Raw genomic sequence first — 16,435 nt, 5'->3', positions numbered from 1 at the left:
CTCTGCCAACTGAGCTGTTTCCCCAGCCCGCACCATTCTAACTCTCATCTGGGAAGTTGCATGCCACTCTGTCTCCTACCCTATCTGATTTTTAAAAATTTTCTCTTATTTATTTTTTTGTACTAGGGACTGAATCCAGGGGTGCTCTACCATCAAGCTACATCCCCAGCCCTTTTTATTTTGAGACAGGGTCTCACAAAGTTGCTCAGACTGGCCTTCAACTTGTGATCCTCTTGCCATAGCCTCCTGAGTCACTGGGATTACAGGTATGCGTCGTCACAACTGGCCCCTGCCTGGTTTTCTAAGCAACTTGTGCTGCCCAAGGAGAGACCTCACTGTCCATCCCAACTGCCTAGTGAGAGCTTGCACCCAAGTGGCTGCTCAGGGCATGGTCTTCCAGGCAAGGGCCTGATCAGGGGCAGCGCTGTGTCCCTGACTCCTGGCAGCCAGACCTCTCTGTCTGTGGCAGGCGGAATGGAGACAGGTTCTGCTGGACTTGGGAGTTACCCTCTGACTGCAGGTCAAGGTGCCTGAGCCTTCCCCGACTGATGCTGACCTCCCTTAACCCTCTGCAGGCTCCTCTCAGGTGTCTGCCTTTCATTCTCTCCTAGCCAAAGCTGCCTTTATGATAAGTGCCCCCCGCTGGGCTTTGTGTCTGAGACCCCATTTCCATCAGCCACCAGCAGCCCTGAGAATCTGGCCCTTTGAGCTGCTGTTTTCCATTGAGTGGCTCAGTGGGGAGGGAGGGTGGGAGAAACCCATTCAAACCATTTGTTTGAAAGACATTTAAGTAAACCCATGAGATTTGTGTGGTCACATGTTTTCAGTCTCTTTCAAAGTAGCGGATGGGTTTCTGGATCTCTCCCACACCCACTTCCCTGCCTGGGAAGTGCAAGAGGCCTGGGAGAGCCAGGGGAAGGGAAGCCTAGCCAGAGCTGAAGATCAAAGGGGTGGGGGGCTGGAGAGACCTGAACACAGCTTCCGTTCCCGCTGCTCCTCCTCCCTGCTGGCAGAGGGGCTCTGGATACCTGCCCAGGCAATACCCAGCATGTGTGTGCGCCTGATGCCAGGGAGGCACCCCACGGGCCCTGTCTGCCAGGGAACCTGCAGGAGCTACCTTTGCAAGCAGCCCAGGGGCAGAGATGGGGAACCAACTGGTGCTGAGCTCAGGCCTCAAGGACAGCAGTGGAGAGGGGGCCTCTGCTGGCTGGAGTCCTCTTGCACAGGGGTGCTGCTTCCTGGCCTGGGCAGCTATGTGCAGGGGCAGGGGCAGGGCGAGAGGAGAGTGAGCCAGTCCCACCTGAAGCCCAGCGCTCAGCCCTCTGGACGCCCTCTCTCCCGGGACTGAACAGTGGCAGCTCTCCTTGTTGCCTTGTCGTTGGGCCCTGTGAGCTCCGTGAGGTTGGCCTCCTTCTGAGGTCCCGTTGAGTGTAACCAGCACCTCCTGGTCTGAGAACTCCCAGGCCTGGGTCCGTACTCCTGACCCGGCCCTTGAGCCACACCAGGCTGTGGGCCGGGTGTGCTCAGAGTGTCACCCTTTACCTATGCAGTGGAAGGTAGCACGTGGCAGGCTGGAAGGGGGTGGAGCAATGAGGGAATGGCTGGAGAAGGCAAAATGTCCCCTGAGGCAGATCCAGCCCCAGCCGCAAAAGGCTGTGATCTCTCCTGCACCCTCAGGCAGCCACCAGGCAGGCACTGAGGTGGCCTCTAGCACCAACCGGTCTGTCAGGTTTGTGCATCTGGCCGTGTTTGTGTTTCTAGATGGCCAGGACATCCTGCTCTGAGGAAGTTTTGTGCCTGTCTCTCTGCTGGCCTTGCTGTCCTCTTGCCTCCCAGGCAGGGCATTGACCCCTGGCCAGGGCCTTGGGTCCTATCCCCATTCTGCCCTCCTTGGGGTCCAGGGCAGCATGTAGTAGGGGTGCTGGGCTCAGGCAGATGGGGGCCTGGGCCCATGCCTCAGGAAGAGGCTGGTGTTCATGCCTCCGTCCGCTGAGAGCCCGGGGTACTAAGACACTGGAAAGCAGGATATATCCAGGGGGCAGGGGGCCAGGTCCCAGGCAGGAGCTGCAGGGGCTCCTCCCCACTAGTGTGCTAGGGATGAGGGGCCAGAGGCCTGAGCAAGCAGCCACGTGCCCACAGCCTCACTTGTGAGGATCCTCTGCACTGTGACTCCCTGCCCCCGCCTGCCAGGCTGCGCTCAGGCAGGGACGGGGTGGGGGAGCCGGGTGTGCCTCTCGCCCTCTGCGGGAAGGGCTGGATGCCCCACTCGGAGGTGTCAGCAGCGGAACCATCCCCAGCGGTGGGCGCCGTGCTGGGATTTCCCTCGCTGACTCACCCTCGGCCTGGCTGTGCCTCAGCCAGGCAGGAGTTATTTGTGAAGGTGTCTGGGTGGTGACAGCGACTCACACGGAGTCCCAGAGCAGGATTAGTGGGAGTGGAGGGGCTGCTGCTGGCCCCCTATGGAGCTCTCAGCTTTCCCCCCACCTCCACCTGGGGCTGCCTCCCTCCACTTTCCACGGAGCACACCACCCCCACTTCTTAACAGAGGACCCCCACTTCTTAACAGAGGACCGGTGAGGCCTCAGGGTCCCCAGCATGCCAGCCAGCAGGGGCTGCTCCCAGAGAGAGTCCCTGGGTGAAGTGGCTTTCCTCCCCTGCCCCTGTCAAGGGGCCCCAGAATAGGGAAGCCATTGATTCCCTCCTAGGGGAAGGGCACTTGATGACAGGGTGACCAGGCGGGGAACTGTGAGAGGCAGGAAATGGGGTCAGCACAAGGGCCCCTGGGGGTGAGGGGGAAGCTGTGGGCTCTCTGCGCTGGAAAGATCCCCACAGGTCTCTGGACTTGGAGCACAGAAAGGCCCTGGGGCTCACTCTCAGCCCCCCTCCAGCAGGCAGAGGAGGGTGCGGTCAGTGGGACATCAGTGGGACCAGTTGTGGAAGTTGTCATTATTGCAGTCCTGGCGTGTGGGGGTGCGGGGACCAAGCAGACAGATCTGAGGGGTACACTGTGCGCAGCCGTGGGGGTGGTGGCAGCATGCTGCGTGGGGCAAGTGGGGGGTGGGGTGGGATGTGCAGTTCTGGGTGACTGGCCCCAGAGTCCCCGCCTTCCTGTTGCCCCCGCCTTCCTGTTGCCCCCGACTTCCTGGTGGAACAGCAGGGCAGGCAGCTTCTGGGGGCCAGGATGACATTTGGGACCCCGGCATGGTTTGATCTTGTCCGACCAACTTCTTAGCCCCTTACCCACCCTCTGGCCTGGTGAGAAAGTCAGTGGTTTCTTTGGCTGGGGAACAGGGGCAGTTCCAGTGTGGCTGACAAGTGGGGTGTCTAAATGCCTGCAAACATGTCCGGCTGTTGGTTTGCTAATTTCCTTTGGGCAGGGTTTGGTGGCCAGGGAAGGTATGTGGCTGATGGGCCAATCCCGTGTAGCCTTTCTTTTTTTTTTTAATATATTTAGTTGTCAACGAACCTTTATTTTATTTATTTATTTATATGGGATGCTGAGAATCGAGCCCAGCGCCTCACAGAGTCCAAGCAAGTGCCCCACCACTGAGCCACAGCCTCAGTCCCTGTGTAGCTTCTGAGCCCTGCTTGACTTCAGTTTGGTGCACCCCGGCAGCTGGACGCTGTGGCTGAGCGGTGACCTCCACAGGCAGCATGAGCAGGCGGTGGGGGCGGCGCCTGGCCCCAGCTGCCCTGGTCTCTCTGCACTGCCTCAGACCCCTGCCGTGGCTCTCTCCAAGGCAAATGTGTCAAGCTGCTTGGGGCAGCAGCACTGTGGATGGCCAGGTGGTGGTGAGGACAGAGGCCAGCCCTGCACAGAGTGAGCCACGGCCCCAGAAGCCTGGCTTGTGGGGCAGGATTCTGGGTTTTGCTCCCTGCCTGCTGTGGGACAGATCTCTGCATCCCTGGCCCTCACCTTCCTCCCTCGGTGATTGTGTTATTCTCCTTTAGAATGTGCTGAGCTCTAGAGAGCAGTGAAGGTCCCCGGACCTTCTTCTGATGGACCCTGGGCAGTCATAGGCCTCTGCAGTGAGGAGCAGGGCCTGGACCATTCTCGGATCCTGCATCCCCCCTCCCCTGGGACTGATAGGGTGGAAGTGAGCTAAAGTGAGCTAGAAGTTCCTAGGATGGGGTCTTCAGGCAGGTACTTGGGCACTCAGTAAATAATAGCGGGTATTATTATTGCCCTTAGTACCCAGTGTTTAAGCTGTCAGTGCCATCATCGTGGAGTTGGCTCCCCAGAGCCCGTGAGGCTCCCTGGAAGAGGCAGGGTACTATGTCCTGTCCCCCATCTGCCCAAGAATCAGAAGGTCAGGCAGGGGCAGCCACGGGTCTGGGTGGGCAGGAGGGGGCCTGGCACCCCTCGTGGCCTCTACAGGCTTGGCTGAGCTGCCGCTCCCATCTGTAGAAGGGCGGCCCCACCCTCCCTAGTTGGCTGGGAGGCCTCTGAGCGAGGAGCGGAGCGAGGAGCGCGTGTTCTCCAAACATCTTGCTCACAGCAGATGGCAGCCACAACTGCCTTTCTCCCTGCAGTTCCGGTGCACTTCCCTTCCCTTGCTCACCCCCTGTTAACTTTGGTTTCTGCTTTTGGAGATGGGAGGCTGCCTGCAAGCCCCAAAGCCTCCTGTGGTTGTGGGTGAAGCTTGGTGAGCCTGGTGGACAGTTTCCAAAGGAGCTTGTGCCCCCGCGCTTTGCTGGGATGCTCAGTCTTGCCCTGGTTCCTGCACATTTGCTGTCTCTGAATCTCTTTGGCCAAATGTGCTGGCAGCATGCTAAGAGGAGCAAGAGAGCTGGGCCGGGGGCCTTGTTCGACATTTCTTGAGCAGCTGCTAGGCACCAGGCACGGTGCTGGGAGCCAAGGACACAGAGATGCAGAGCGTGCAGCTCTGCCCTTCGGTAGCTCATAGCCTGTGGGGGAGCCTGGATGGAGGGGTACTGACTGGGTCTGCCCTTGTCGGGGTGGCAGGTCCTGGCCGCTTCACAGAGGAGATGGTATGCAGGCTAAGCCAGGGGACACTGGTGAGTTCTCGGGGGAAGCAAGATCTGGGCAGAGAATGGCCCGTGCAAAGGCACGGAGGCCAGAGGAGCGCTGCCTGCAGAACACGTAGCCGTGGCCTGTGGTGGGACATGTGGAAACGGGCCGCTCTTCACCCTCAGGGGATAACAGTGCCTCCTTTTGCTACTTCAGGGTCGGCGTCAGGCTGACGCTGAAGCCCCAGATGGCAGCCAGTAGCTTTCTTGGCAGGGGGATGCCTTCCTTCCTGCCTGTCCTGGGAAGGCCTTGTGCTCACTGGGCAAGTGCTTTACCATGGACCTACACCTAGCCCTCTGCAGGGGGTTTCTTCCCTGGGTTTGGGGGCAGCAGTAGCCCTGGCTTGTCCTGGCAGGTGCTGCAGCCACAGGTCAGCAGTGGGGCGTTGGCGCTGCTCCCCCTGGGGTTCAGAGAGCCGCCGGGTGGGCCTGCCCTTGGAGGGGTGTCTGGACTGCACAAGTCTGTAGGTGGCGAGGTACTGAGATGCTCTTCTGTGCCACCCCTATGCCTGGTGGTGTTCCCACAGGACCCAACTGTCACCAAGGCCATGGCACAGTGGCCGTCACTGGCCCCAAGGTGCTATGAGTTGGTCAAAACCTGCCAGCTAGGATGTGACCCAGTAGAGATGCCAAGCCCAAGCCAGCCTGACCCTCTTCAGCACGTCTCCTGCTGGGTGAGCTGGTGACGCGGACGGTGGGTGGCAGCCAGCTCTCAGGAGCCCAGCCCTGAGGATCATGTCCTGCCCCTTCCTCCGATCCCTGCTCCCGCCTCACAGTTAGGCCCCTGGGGGGCGGGGTGCAGTGCAGGGAAGTCAAGTCACTCGCTCTGTTGGGCCAAGTGCTGGGGGCACAGGCAGGGCCGCCGAGCACCCTCCTGTGGCCAGCCACCGTCAGCCTCCATGTTTGCTTTTCCCGGCTCTGCGTTTGCCTACCGCTCACACCTGTCGGATTGTTTGCCCAAGGATTTGCTCTCCTGGGAGATGGGTGGGGCTGGGAAAGGGTGGCAGCCAGTGGCCTGCTGCTGCTGGGAGCCCCGCTTCTGTGCAGCCCTGCGTTGCTCGTGAGCACGACTCCCCTTCAGTCTCCAGTACAGTCCCAGCAGTGCCTCGCCGCTCCTCGCCCACACAGAGCGTGTGACCTTGTGGTGCCCGGGCCTGGCGTGCTTGGCGTGCTTGGGCAGCAACAGCAGCAACAGCTGGACTGTCGGCTAGGAGCAGGAGAGGCCCCCAGAGTCCTGGGCTAGGGCAGTGGCCCCAGAGCGCGGGGGTGAGGGGCAGCATCAATGGGACTTTTGTGTGGCCAGGGCAGAGGAACACATGGCCTGAGCCAGGAGCCCCACAGCCGCATCCCCTTCCTTTCTTTCCCAGAGCAGCCTGTCTGCAGCCATCGCCCTTCCTCCAAGCAGGAGAGCTGCCTGATTCCACCCATCCCAACCCTGACCTTCCCTTCACCCGCTTGAAATGATTCACTCCAGGAACCTGAACTTGAGCTTCTGCAGTCACCGGGCCTACCCTCCTGAGGGCATGGCCTTCCAGCATTCTTTCCTTGGGCCGACTGAGTTCATCCCCAGGGGCTGCTTGAGACCCTTGTCCTGTTCCTCTGGGCTGAGCAGAACAGAGTATGTAGTCAGTGGCCAGGTGGATCTGGCATCCCAGGGAAGAGGGAGCCCTTTCTCTCCCATAACCAGGAGCCTGAGTAAGGACTTGCATTGACTAGGCAAGGGCCATCTGCTCCCCTCCCTGCAGTCCCGCCTGTGGCCAGCCTCCTGGAATGGCCTCAGTCCTGTTGGAGGGACGCCGAGCCCTACTTTGAGTTTCTACTCTGCTTTGTGTGGTGGCCTTCAGCAAACCTACTGCTGTGGCCTGTGGTCTCTTTGCCTCTCATTACCTGTCATACAAGCTGTAAGGGCAAGCAGGCTGTCACTAAGAGGCTGAGCAGCACCCTCTTGAACAAAGAGCCCTGTGAACCGAGGCAGCTAGGAGAGCCTCTTCTCTCAGCCTTGGTGACAAGGTGGGCACAGCTGTAGGAGGGGGCCAGGTCACTTCAGGGTGGCCTGTGGTGAGCCTGGCCATGCCTGGGGGCAGGGAGGCTGGTGAGGGTAGTCTCTGGCTCCTGGCCCTGGGGATCCCAGGTGCCTCCATGGTCCTCTCTTAGCTGGGGGATAGGACACACGTGGAAGAAGGGAATGCCCGTCTCCCTGTTTCAGGGAGGGGCGGGGAAAGCCTGGGGGCCTTCTTGGGGTTATTGCAAAGAGCCCCATCCTCAGGCCTCTCTTCCTTCCTACACCTTCTCCTCCAGCAGCAGGACAGATACCTACTGTGTACTGTTCATACCCCCCCTGTGTCTGGCACCTGCGCCGCTCTTCTTGGTGAGGCCGTGGGACTGGTGCCCCTGCAGTCCCCACTTGCAGGTAGAGGAAGGCGATTTATGCAGTACTTTACCAACATCGCTCATATTGCTTATCCTCCTTTTCCAAGAATTGGGGCTTAAAGAGGCTGCAACTTGCCTACACCTGTTAAGTGGCTGGGCTCCTTTATAGCCCGGATTTCCTGACACCAAATCCCACGAGTGTCCCATTCTGCCCTTGCAGTCGACAGAAGTGCTAATAAATAAGCGCGTTTATACATAATGGATCCCACCTCCATCCCTTTGGCTTTTTCTCTCCGAGGCACTCTGAACACTTCCCAGACGTGATCTCATGCATCTTGCTGAGGCCCCAGAGGAGCGGAGAGGAGTCCCTGTGCAGAGGATGGGGAAGGGCTGGCACCATAAGGGCCACAGGAACTTGAGACTGGCCTCCCCTGCTCCAGGTGCAGCCTGCCACCAGCCCGGCCCTCCCTAGGCCCTCTGACTTTGGGTCGTGGGGTGCAGGCACAGGCAGGCCTTCCTGTCTTCCTCCTTGGGTTTGCGCAGGGGAGAACCTGGGGTGGGCCCGTGGGCACCCAGCCTGTGGCTCTGCTAGACCAGGAGCGTGGCAGAGGCTCTTGCTGTGCTGAGAAAGGGCTGGGCATCAGGGAGGGAGGAGAATGAGGACCCAGAAGACAGGCCCGTTACCAGGGTCTCACTTGATCCCCAGTAGCCAGGGAGGCGGTGGCTGCTTCTGTCTCCATGGTGTGGAGAGGAACCCAAGGCTTCGAGACTCACCCAGGGTCACATGGGAGTCACCAACGGGTTAGGTTTGAATGGCTAGTTCTGATGGAGGTGGGGGCTGTCTGATCCCTGGGGCGGGGTCCAATGAGGAAGGCCATAGCACCCTCAGGCTCCGCCTCCTCCATGGGGTTCCATCCCTGAGCCTGAGGCTGGAGACCTCAGGAAACTGAATGTGCCAAGGGAGCCCAGAGGCCTCTGGCCAACCCCTTCACCTTCCGCACAAGGACCCCAAGTCTTCCCAGGTCCTCCCCCTTGCTTCCAGCCAGGCCATGGCATCCTGGCCGAGCCAACCCTTAGCCTACCTTGAGGCTTTGTCACTGGGAGGGGGCTCCTGTGCCCTGGCCGCCTCCCGAGAGCACAGCTCTCCTGCTCTTCCCTGGAGTGCGCCCTCGCTCTGCCCCCAGGTGTGCTTCCATACACGCTCTAATGCCCGTGCCCAGGAACGTGGAGCTGGGAGGGAGGGCAGCCAGGTTTGCCACTGCTGGGAAGCCCTCGGGCAGCAGGTCCTGCCCACAGTGCCACTGCAGACAGCTCGCCCAGCAGGCCCTTCCCACCACAGATGCCTCCCCAGTAAAATGAAAAGGCCCCACTTCTTTGCCTCATCGGCTGTGTTCAACTTGGGTGCCAGCATGGTCCCCTGGGTAGTTGTTGCTGCAGGGGCAGTTCAGGGCTGGGTGTTGGACCCCGGTCGGGAGAGGATGTGAGGAGAGCCCGGGGGATGGCCAGCAGGGGCCCGGGTTCTGGCTGAGCTCCGCACTAGCTCCCGCAGCCAGCCACTTCTGTCCTTTGGGGCCATGCTCAAAGATGGTTCTTCCTTGAGGCAGGAAGGATTTTTTGAGCTTCTTCCGTGTGCCAGGCCATTTGCTGGGTGCTGGGGACACAGTGAGAAGAAATTAGGCAAGGCCCTGCCCTGGGGAGCCACACCCTGCCAAACAGTAACCCCCAGCAAAGCATCTGATAGCAGAGTGCTGCAAGGAGGGGAGGACAGCCTGTGGAGGGAGGGACAGGAAGAGGGGGCAGTGGAGCAAGGAGCTAAATGACAGCAGGGAGCCAGCCAGGCAGAGATCTGGGCACGAGTCAGGAGGAAGAGTGAGGGCAAAGGCCTTGAGACGGGACATGCTCAGCTTGTTGGAGAGAGAGGCCAGCAAGCTGGGGAAGGAGATGAGGGCGGGCACAGCCCAGGTCCTGTGTGCACGCAGCCCAGCATGAGGGAGTGTGCCAGGTGTGAGGGGCACCGGGATGACTGCAAGTGGGGGGCGGAGCTGGGAGTGAAGGATGGGTGCGTGATTGGCTGGTTGCCTGGCCAACAGAGATGGCTGTTCATTCCCTGCCCACTGTGGGCTTTAACGGGCTCTGGGTCCCTTCCATCCAGTTAGGCCACCCTTGTGTGGTCGTATTCGTGGTCAGGCCAGGTGACAGGGAGAGTGAGGGCCTGGATGTTGGGGGGTTGCCTCAAACCCCAGGCATGTTGTTGGGAATCTTCACTTGTGGAAGCAGAGCCCGGGGGCCACCCCTGAATGGGTGCCTGGGCACAGCTCACCCAGGTTAGGACTTGGCTGCACTCACACTTTGGGGGGAATATCTTGCTTTGGGGAGCGGGACAGACATCCTCAGGCCAATGTCCTCACGGCGCTCCTCCACGTTCTGGTACTTCCTCTGCCTACACGTTGTGCAGGCCGGGAAGCTGGGGTCACCCTCGGCAGTGCCCTCCTCTTTGCTGCCATGCCCCCCGCCCGTCACCATTTCGTTTGCTGGCTCTCAGTCTGGGCCACGCACATCCCTCCCCAGCACAATACCTGGCCCACAGGTCACATCCAGGACCCCCTCAGCCTCCTCTGCTCCTTCTGGGGCAGTCTGCTCCTGGCTCCACCCCCTCCTCCTTATACCTGCTTTCTGTTGAGCACGGTCCTCCATGCTGTCCTCCATGCTGTCCCCTGCTGCCCTCCACGGCGGTCTCTGTCCTCTGTCTCAGCTCTGCTCCTGGTTCTCAAGCGCCCCCTCCTCCTTCCTCCTCCTACCTGTGAAGGTCACCTGAGCTGCAGGTTCCCTGGGCTGGCCCTCAGGGGTCTTCTTTGTTGCTGTTCTCCAAGCCCCAGGCCCACATAGGAGGCACTCTGATTGTTCCAAGTTTGAATTTAACTTTTGCCAGATAGCACCTGTGTTCACAGGGCTCAGCCACCCCTGGAGCCATTTCCCGCCTTTTCTCCTCTCAGAGCTTACGCCTCCCTGAGGCCAGAGCCTGGGATAGCGCCTCGCCCCTCCCTGAGTGCTGGTGTCCTCACATCTGCTAGGTCCAGGGACTACCTCCTGGCCAGTGCTCCAGCCAAACCAGGGGCTTGAGGCCTGGGCGTGTCTGAATCTTTCAAGAAGGAAGGGTGCACTCAGAGGCAGGCTGCCAAATAAAGAAAAGGACTTGTCTGAAACCATTCAACCTTCAACAGGGCCCCTGTGAAAGTAGAGTATGTCCCAGGGAGGCTCCTAGGGCGATGGCAAGTTTGGAAACCAGGTTGAGCCAAGAATCTTGGAGGAACTGCGGGATGATCAGAGAGGGAGGAGGGGCTCTGGATGCGTGGCTTTGGGCCTTTACCCAGGAGCCCGAGGCCTGAGGCTGCTGTGGGTGGTACAGATGGCAGTGGGGCCCAGGGGACCAGCAGCCTCAGGTACTGTGTCTCTTGGGCTGGCCAGGGCCTAGCATTCTTAGGCCCTTGCCCATGAACAGGATAGAAACGCTGGTCACAGGAAGGCTTGGAAGGCTTGGAAGCCAGGGCAGTGTCCCCGGGAGCCAGAGTGTCCTCACTCCTGGCCCAGGCTCCGCTCGGGGTTTGGGGCCAGCTCCCAGGCTGTATGGATGCTCGGGTCAGACAGGCACTGTCTAAAACAGGCAGGGAGGGGCCCCAGGAGGCCTCAGTGCCCACGATTCTAGGTCACCTCCTGCAACATCCAGAGACAGGAGTGGTATTTATAGCCGCCAGCGGCCACCGAGGGTGGAGGAGACAGCACGAGCCGTGACGCAGGCTGACCCCCCACCCCCTCCAGAGCCTTCCTGGGAAGCGAAGGGAAGGACGAGCCTGCTGGGAAGCAGCCTCAGCACACTGTCACCCTGAGCCCTGGAGGGGACGAGGTGCCACTTTTGGTCTGTCAGGAGCCTCCGCCTCCGCCAGTCTTGCTAGGACCTGGCTTGGCTTGCCAGCCCCAGGTGGGCATCCCATTAGCACTGGGCACCAGCCCTGCTGGGCTCTCCCCCTTGCTGCCAGCTCCTTCCTTGAAAGGCTTGTCCCCTGGAGTTTCTGCAGCTTCACTGACCTCTCTCAGGCTGGCAGGGTCAGCGAAGAGGCCTGCCTCTTCCCACTGTGAGAGTTAGGGGGCCAAGGGCACAAGCCCCAGGCGACAGGAGGAGGACTGCCAAGCTCCTGTTAGCTCCCTGCTGTGTCCTTGCTAAGTGGTAGCAGACTGCCACTCAGGCTGAGGGGCGGCCCCAGCTCTCCCTCCCATCACACCAAGGAACAGGCAGCGAAGTAGAGGCCATAGGATAGCAACGTGATAAGACGGAGGACCAGGTTCCCGAAGGCGAGTCCTCTGGGAAGCACCGTGATGCTGAGCTCTGGAGCTGGAGGTTGAGCAGACCTGGCCCCTGTTCTCCGTACCTGCCCAAGACAGTGGGCCGTGGGTCCTTCCCAGGTATGGACAGGCAGGAGGCTGATGCTTCCCAGGGGCCCCGTGTGGCTGTAACCCCCCAACTCCTCCTGGCCGTTTCCAGCCTTCTCATTGCTCAGAGCCCTGGGGCCCATCTCCCAGGCCAGGAGAGAAGCAGGGGTGGCCAAGGCCTCCTCGGGAGCCTGCCACGTCACAGAGAAGGCCGGCCAGGCACCAGAGACCTGCAGAAAGTGGGCCAGGGCCTGAACTGATCCGTCCCAAGCTGACCCACCAGGGCTGGGACTGGGAGCAACTGGGGACGAGTACCTGAGCAGGTCTCAGAGGCCTCATTAGGAAGAGCGCCTGATCCAGGGGGACCAGGAGAGGACCAGGTGTGCTCCGTGGGAACACGTGGGCAGGAGCAGGGGGCGTGCCCAGCTGGCAGGGAGAGTGGTACTTGGAGGGAGGTATGGGTGCTATGGTGGGGCCTGGCAAGCAGGGGCGGGGCTAATGGTCAGGGGTTTTAATTTTATTTAAAGGGCACTTAGGAACTGTGATCCACTTTCAGAAGAGAATTAAAACTGCGTGTCCCCGTCACTCGGGCTGCCAAGCACCTCCTCTGGGCAGAGCCTGCTCAACACTTTCCAGCTTTTAACTCACTTCATCCTCACAGAGGCCCCCAAGGGAGGTACTGTCATCGTCACTGTCAGACAGCAACAGTAGCTGATCTGTCCTGGGAGTGGCTAATTCCCACATCGCAATTTGAAGTTCTGGCCCAGTGGATAGGTGAGAGGCACCAGGGCCAGCACCAGTTCCCGCCAGCCTCCAGCCAGCAGTGGGGTCCCTCTGTGCCCCAGCCCTTCCTGGAGGCCCTACGGCTAATAGCTTTGTCCTGCTGAGATAGATGGTGGAGGGGACCACAAGGTCGGGACAGAGGGAGCCATGGCTTTAGGTCAGGGTCAGTTCCTGGGGCCCATTTTGCTCTTCTGGCTCAGGCAAGGCCAGGAGCCAGATGCGTGCTGGTCCCATGATCCCAGACACCTGTGTGGAGCCCCAAGGCTCTCTAAAAGTCACGGGCAGAAGGCACCTGAGAGCTCCCTGCCTGTGGCTTTCAGACATTTCGAAGCAGAGACTATTCATGGACAGTGACAAGGAACCATGACTTCGAGATAGCCGAACACTACTCTGAATGCCACGGCCTGCATGCCACTGTGACCACCCCCCATCTGTGTGCCAGGCTCTCCAAAAACCCACCTTGAAGAGCAGAGATGCCCTCGTTGGGTACAGAGGGAAGGAATGCCACAGAGGGGAGAGGACCAGGCCATGGCAGGAGACACCACCTCTGTCTCCAACTCCACGGTGGCAGGGGCTGCTGGCCCTTCCTGTCACACACCAGAGCGCTGCAGACCTCCTCCCCTGGGAAGGAGCTTGTGTTACCCAGTCACTTGATCCCTGCTTGCTCTGAGATGGCCAGGGAATGGTCGATGGGAAACCCAATAGCCTGAGTGGCTGGTCTGTGCCCTAGATGGCCGTGCCCTAGATGGTCCAGGGAGGTGGCCCCTTAGAGGTCTGGCCCACACAGTCTCTCAAGTCTGGAGGCTTCCTTGGCCTCTGAGCAACATGCACGCAAGCAGACCAGACCCCAAGGCCTTCAGCCTGAGGAGCTGCAGCAGCAGGCGGTGGCAGAGGGTATGCTGCTGGGGGGCTCCCCAGGGGAGGTGTCAGGCTAGGTGTGCCCACTTAGCAGCTCATTAACGGCCTCATTCGGGGCCCCTCATGAAGGTGCTAATTCCTCTGTGAGGTGACACCAGCACCTGGGGCTGGCAGCCTCCTTTGGAGGAAGCCCTGAGAAGTGGGAGCACTGGGGTGTGGCTGGAGCTGATGAGCTTCCTGGCAGGGGGCCATCTGGGAAGCTGCTCATGGCACAGGGGAGGCCTGAGGTGGGGTGCAGGTGGGATCTGGACTTGGGGGCTTGAGCAGCGGGCCTGGGCCTTAGGGCACCCTAAGTGTGAGCTGAGAGGAGGTCTACCGTGGAGATCCTGAAACTCAGCCACACAGAACAGTTTCTGAGATGGGTAGAGCCATGTGGCCTTAGGTTGGAGTTCTGTGGTCCCAACTGTCCTGTGAGGCAGTGACTCACTGGCTTGTTGTGGGTTCAAGAAGACAGTTCTAAGAAGCCTCTGTGTGGGCCAGTGGGGCTCCTGGGAGATGCTCCCCGCCCAGGAAGGGAAGTGAGGCAACGGTGAGGCTCGCTGTTGGGAGGTCAGAAGGGTGAGCCTTGCTCTAGGTCAGTCGCTTTTCCTGTGGCCCCTTTCGCCCATCTGGCTCAGGCATCGGGACGAGACGTGATGTCCCGTGAGGAGGAGGCCTGGATGGAGGAGAATTAGCAAGCCCCTGCCACGCTGCAAGGGGCACCAGCTCCACGTGTGAGCTGCGGTGAGCTAACGAATACACCAGAGTGGGAGTGGCCAGCGCTGGTGCAAGCAGAAGTTTCTCTGTGCATCTACGCCTTGGCACTCCTGTGAAACTGCACCTCATCACAGCATCTGCAGATGAAGAGACAGAGGCTCAGAGAAGCGATGGTCGCAGACAAATAGAAGTGACGGAACCAAGATTCCACCCTAGGGCTGCCCGACTCAGGTGGGCTGCTGCCTTCCCTCTGGCCTGCTCAGTGGGTGGCCGTGGCCCTCCAGGTCTATGCATTTGAGAGGGAGGGTCTGGGGGGATCTGAGAAGACTTGGGTGATCTAGAAAGGTTGCACCTGCTGTCTGCCTTCCCCAGTGGCACCTGCTAGGCGGAGTGCCAGCGGGAGGCTGCGGGCAGTGCCCATGCTAACTGGCTTGGCTGGCCTCTCTGGGCCGCTCCAGGCCATCTCTGCTCAGGGCACTGGAATAAGCACAGTACAAGGGCCTGTTTCAGGAAAACGAATGTTCTCCAAGGAAGGGCTCAGGAACGACCTGGCCTGGCCAGCGTCTGGGAGACCTTCTGCTACTGGAAGTCCTTTGGGCCTAGGGCTGAGAGAGCCTGGCTGTCCCCTTCCCCTGGGACCCCTAGAGGAGGGCAGGGCCAGGCCAGCAGTGGGAGGAGGCCCAGCCTGGGGGCCAGGGAAGGGCCCTCAGCAGCCGGCCGCCCTCCCAGAACAACCAGCAGAAACGAAAGGCCCCAGTTGATTCCCAGGGAGTTGGCTGGTGTCAGTGGCAGGGCGGGTGGCAGATGGCAGATTCTGCTCATTGTAAGGGAGTGGAAAATAATTAGCGTGAGAACGAGAAGCTGGAGCCTTGGTGATAAATGGAGCCTGGCAGGGCTCGTGGGGAGGGGCCGAGCACTGGCTCTGGAGCCTCCAGGCTGGCTCTGCCTGACCTTGGGCAGATTGGTTAACTTCCCAGGGCCTCGGTTTCCTCGTCCGGAAAATGGGGGTGAGATTGGTACTTCGCAGGGGCCCAAGAAGGATTAAAGGAGGAAATCTATGTGAACTGCTTGTTACAGTATTTAGCACAGCGTAAACGCTACATAGAGTTTTAAAACACAGACATGTAGTTGAACAATTGTTGGAACTATTTCTGTGTCCAGCCAGGTGGCCACAGGCATGGTCCCTCGTAGTTGGGGCTGTTCCTGTTCGTCTTCTTCCCTGCACAGTCCCTGGCTGCCAGGTTGCTCTTTTCTTGGGGGGTGGCGTGGGGGTTCCTCTGGCCAGCAGACATGTTGGTGCTGCAGAGGGCACAGCGGGTGGACCTGTTTCTCAGCCTGACGTGGTCCTTCCCTCCCTCAGCACCTCAGTTTCCCCATCTGTGACGTGGGCAGCCAGACCTGTCCATGGGGCACTGAGGACCCCTAAGTGGTGAATGGGGGTGCAGGAAGCGCCTCACCGGCCCTTCAGGGTCATCCCGGTGCGAGGATGGAGACCAGGCCTGTTAGAATGAGACCTGGGGTGGCCGGCAGGAGGGGACAGTGGCAGTGGCACCCCACCCTTGCCTGCAGTTTCACCAGGCACACTGTTCTGGCCCCGGGGCCTGGGCATGTGAGGACCCATCTCATGCTGAAATCCTGCCCCGGGCTGGGCAGGCTCCGCTCTGCCTTCTGCTCCGGCACAGCTGATGTGTGAAAAGCGACAGCTTTCAGGCCCCTAACTTGGGCTGCACACACCCGGGCACAGGCTGGTGGCGCACGCGGCCCCCGGCCTACGCCTGCTCTCTCTCCATTGCCTCCGTGCCGCCTTCTCCCTTCCTGTGCTTCTGGAGGCCAGCCCCTCGGCTGCCCTGCAGGCTGAGACCTGGAATGAGGCAGGGAGGCCGTGCAGCCCCGGGCCTCAGGAACGTGCGCCTCTGCGTCTGTGTGTTGGAATGAGGAGTTGAATGGCAGGCAGAGAGGTTTTTCTTTGAAGTCACTGATGGGTGCTCCTTGAACCCCAGCTCTGCCCCATCCTCACAGAGGGATCTCTGGGCAGATCGTTCCACTTCTCTGAGCCTTGGTTTCTTCATCTGCAAAGTTGGGGTGGTACCCCTACAGCCTGATGACTCTGGACGACCGTGGTACATACAGGTCCTGGTGCTACGCTTTCTCCTGGCTCCACCGCATTCTGTGCAGCTCCCTGGGCTCAGTGTTCGCCATCTGCAGGATGGGG

At 60.3% G+C, this 16,435-nt stretch overlaps 1 protein-coding gene across 2 annotated transcripts in view; it reads left to right on the top strand.

Annotated features, from left to right (window-relative positions):
- Nucleotides 1-16,435, top strand: part of Dagla (diacylglycerol lipase alpha) — a 68,698-nt gene that overhangs the window by 21,264 nt on the left and 30,999 nt on the right. The window contains exon 1 of one of the 2 annotated variants that reach the window (XM_027944585.2): nt 14,104-14,454. The exons of the other annotated variant lie outside the window; for it this stretch is intronic. The gene's annotated coding sequence lies outside the window, so the exon portion shown is untranslated. Of the gene's footprint in view, nt 1-14,103; nt 14,455-16,435 lie in introns of those variants that run through there. 2 annotated transcript variants of the gene reach the window in all.

The sequence above is a fragment of the Marmota flaviventris genome, chromosome 9 (assembly GCF_047511675.1).
Source record: "Marmota flaviventris isolate mMarFla1 chromosome 9, mMarFla1.hap1, whole genome shotgun sequence".
Classification (NCBI taxonomy): domain Eukaryota; kingdom Metazoa; phylum Chordata; class Mammalia; order Rodentia; family Sciuridae; genus Marmota; species Marmota flaviventris.
This window is presented reverse-complemented; position numbering and strand designations above follow the sequence as displayed.